A 4,564-nucleotide genomic window follows, 5' to 3' on the forward strand; every position below is an offset into this window, starting at 1 on the left:
AAAGCCTCTCCTTTTATACAGGAGCCTGACTCCAGTGCGAAGTGCAGTGTTTTTCCATTCACTCTTTGGAGACATTTGTCTGGAGACTGAAGGTTGCCACCTTTGGCCGAGCCCCAGGCTGATGAGGGGCGGAGCCAAGGCTTAAATTCCGAAGTTTCTTCACAGTTGAGGAAAATTCATTGAGAATCTTATTAACACCACCGCAGGGACTGAAGTGCAGGGCGGATAATAGCAATAAGAGTTTTATTGGCTCCCTTTGGTCTTGTGGTGAAGTTGTGCCCCTTTAAAGGGCGGCGGGGGTGCGGGGGGGGGGGGGGGGGACACTTTGCTTTGGTTTTCAGTTGATGACTCAGGGACTCTTATGAGTTATTTTAGATAATAATACCATTAACCCACATCACCGGGCACAGAACATTAACTGCGGGTTTTCAAAAGTTGTAATTTTTGTGTCCAGATTTTATTTCAGTGTACACAAGAAATACTTTTCTGAAGCGTAGGATTGTTAATATGGAAGGGTAAGAGAGATCTCGGGGTGCGGACTGACACCACAGGCAGGATAGGCAGCCTGATTCACAAACCGGAGTGTCTGCTGCACCAATGCAACCGAGACTGCAGAGGGACATGCTGGGTAAGAGAATTGGCCAGGAATCGTATTAAACCAGACAGAAGCAAGGCGAGTAACAGAATGTCCCTCATCAACCTGCTTGGCCAAATTATTACTCACAAGCCTCACTTCTCAGTTTGGTTTTTAAAAATGTGACTTACTTTGATGTACTGTACGTCACTCTGAAAAATAGCTTCAGCTCTATGGTACATCTCTCCTAACAATAGCCTCAGCTTTATGGTGCATCGCTCTCCCAACAATAGCCACAGCTCTATGGTACATTTCTCTCCTGACAATAGCCACAGCTCTGTGGTACATCTCTCTGAAAAATCGCCACAGCTCTACGATACATCTCTCTCCTAACAATAGCCTCAGCTCTATGGTACATCTCTCTCCTAATGGTGCCTCCATGTTTAGCCACAGCTCTATGGTACATCTCTCTCCTAACGGTTTAGGATCCTGAGGATTTTAATGGTAATCAGAAAATACTCTTGGAAAACAAAAGCTGTTTTACACAAAAGGAAATATGTTTAATATATAAACCCAAAAGAGAGTAGTGCGAAAAGATGCCAGGATCCAGAAACATTACATACTCCTAAATATTATTGTGAGAAGGGTCTGAACATGTGTGACTGTTTGTCATTTATCTCTAGTTACTGAGTTTTATGCTGTAAAATTAAAAAGCCCAATGTTCTCCAGTGTTTCCTCATGATTCAGTCCTTTGGGAGATTCTATTTTCCTTCAAAAAGCAATGATTAGAAGAAAGATGATCCATTTTTTTAAAGTAGTGAATCAGTTAGAAAGAGATAAAGAGTTATTTTGTGCAAAACTCGGAAGAGCCGGAAGACATAAATATAAAGCAAAGAAGCTGTTATGCATGCAACACCTTGCAACCAGCATTCTACCGCCACCAGAGGGCACATCTGTTGGAGTCCCAAGGGATCCCACACAAGAGATTGGTGTGCAAAATCAAAGCACATGGTATTGGGGGTAATATACTGATGTGGATAGAGAACTGGTTGGCAAACAGGAAGCAGAAAGTCGGGATAAACGGGTCCTTTTCAGAATGGCAGGCAGTGACTAGTGGAGTGCCGCAGGGCTCAGTGCTGGGACCCCAGCTCTTTATAATATACATCTATGATTTAGATGAAGGAATTGAGTGTAATATCTCCAAGTTTGCAGATGACATTAAACTGGGTGGCAGTGTGAGCTGTGAGGGGGACGCTAAGAGGCTGCAGGGTGACTTGGAAAGGTTAGGTGAGTGGGCAAATGCTTGGCAGATGCAGTATAATGTGGATAAATGTGAGGTTATCCATTTTGGGGGCAAAAACACAAAGACAGAATATTATCTGAATGGTGGCAGATTAGGAAAAGGGGAGGTGTAACGAGACCTGGGTGTCATGGTTCATCAGCCATTGAAAGTTGGCATACAGGTACAGCAGGCGGTGAAGAAGGCAAATGGTATGTTGGCCTTCAAAGCTAGGGGATTTGAGTATAGATGCAGGGAGCTCTTATGGGCCTTGGTGAGGCCTCACCTGGAATATTGTGTTCATTTTTGGTCTCCTAATCTGAGGAAGTACGTTCTTGCTATTGAGGGAGTGCAGCGAAAGTTCACCAGACTGATTCCCGGGATGGCTGGAATGACATATGAGAAGAGACTGGGCCTTTATACATTGGAGTTTAGAAGGATGAGTGGGGATCTTATAGAAACATATAAAATTCTGACGGGAAGGTACAGGTTAGATGCGGGTAGAATGTTCCCGATGTTGGAGAAGTCCAGAACCAGGGAACACAGTCTTAGGATAAGGGGTAGGCCATTTAGGACTAAGATGGGGAGAAACTTCTTCACTCAGAGAGTTGTTAACCTGTGGAATTCCCTGATGCAGAGAGTTGTTGATGCCAGTTCATTGGATATATTCAAGAGAGAGTTAGATATGGCCCTTACGGCTAAGGGGATCAAGGGGTATGAAGAGAAAGCAGGAAAGGGGTACTGAGGGAATGATCAGCCATAATCTCATTGAATGGTGGTGCAGGCTCGAAGGGCCGAATGGCCTACTCCTGCACCTATTTTCTTTGTTTCTATGTTTCTATCCCTTGGGAGCACTGCATATAAGCAGGACTCCCATACTGAGCCAGCACTCTGGAGTCAGAATAAAGAGACTAAGGTCACACTTACTCAAGTCTACAGTACATTGCTTTATTTGAGACATAACAACTGGCGACGAGTAATAGATAACAAATCATCACGCGAAAATGCAGAGAACCATTGGTATCCTGGAGAAATTCTCAGAAGGTGATGATTGGGAGCCTTCGTGGAGTGACTCGACAAATACTTTGTGGCAAATGAGGTGGAAGGGAATGAGAATGCTGCCAAACGAAGGGCGATCCTCCTCACCTTCTGCGGGGCAACAATCTACAGCCTCATGAAGAATCTTCTTGCTCCGGTGAAACCAACAACAAAATCTTATGAAGAACTGTGTACGCTGGTCCGGGAGCACCTAAATCCGAAGGAGAGCGTTCTGATGGCAAGGTATCAATTTTATACATGTCAACAGTCTGAAGGCCAGGAAGTGGCGAACCATGTCGCCGAACTAAGGCGCCTTGCAGGACATTGCGAATTCGGTGGATTCCTGGAGCAAATGCTAAGAGACTTTTTTGTGCTTGGCATTGGCCATGAGGTTATCCTTCGCAAACTATTGACTGTTGAAACACCAAACCTGAGCAAAGCCATAACGATAGCTCAGGCATTTATGTCCACCAGCGATAATACCAAACAAATTTCACAGCATAAAAATGTTTCGGCAAGTACTGTACACAAAGTAATGTCGTTTTCAGGCAGGAATGCATATGGCAGAACGTACACGCCTGCAGCTGCATGACCTCAGTTGACTCAGAGTCCGCCATCAAGTGTGAATGCAAGGCAATTGACACCTTGTTGGCGCTGTGGAGGTGATCATCGAGCCCATCAATGCTGCTTCAAACATTATGCATGCAAAGGCTGTGGAACAATGGGACACCTCCAACGAATATGCAGACGAGCTGAAAACCCTGCAAACCACCACATTGCAGAGGAAAACCGATCCATGGCGGATCAAACTGAACTAGAGACTCAAACTGAGGAGGCAGAAGTGTACGGGATACACACCTTCACAACGACATGTCCACTGATCATGATAAAAGTTGAACTGAACAAAATTCCAGTATCCATGGAATTGGACACGGATGCGAGTCAGTCTATCATGAGCAAAAAGGCCTTCGAGAGGCTGTGGTGCAACAAGGTACGAAGGCCCAAGCTGAGCCCTATTCATACCAAGCTGAGAACTTATATTAAAGAGCTGATCCCTGTAATTGACAGTGCAGCAGTAAAAGTCTCCTATGATGGAGCGGTGCACGAACTACCACTATGGATTGTACCAGGAGATGGCCCCACACTGTACGGCAGAAGCTGGCTGGGAAAATTCCACTGGAACTGAGACGACATCCGAGCGCTTTCCTCTGTCGACGACGCCTCATGTGCCCAGGTTTTGAGCAAATTCCCATCATTGTTTGAGCCAGACATCGGAAATTTCTCTGGGGTGAAGGTGCAGATCCACTTGGTTCCTGATACATGACCTATCCACCATACATGATACGAGAGAAAATGGAGATCGAGCTGGACAGGCTGCAACGAGAGGGCATCATTGTGCCGGTTGAGTTCAACGAGTGGGCCAGTCCAATTGTTCCAGTTCTCAAGGGCGATGGCACGGTCAGAATCTGTGGGGACTATAAAGTATCAATTAACCATTTTTCGTAGCAGGACCAGTACCTGCTACCCAAGACAGGCGACCTATTTGCGACGCTGGCAGGAGGGAAGACATTCATCAAGTTGGACCTGACCTCGGCCTACATGACGCAGGAGCTGGCGGAATCTTCGAAAGGCCTCACCTGCATCAACACGCACAAAGGTCTGTTCTTCTACAA

This window comes from Pristiophorus japonicus, chromosome 6, assembly GCF_044704955.1.
Source record: "Pristiophorus japonicus isolate sPriJap1 chromosome 6, sPriJap1.hap1, whole genome shotgun sequence".
Lineage (NCBI taxonomy): Eukaryota > Metazoa > Chordata > Chondrichthyes > Pristiophoridae > Pristiophorus > Pristiophorus japonicus.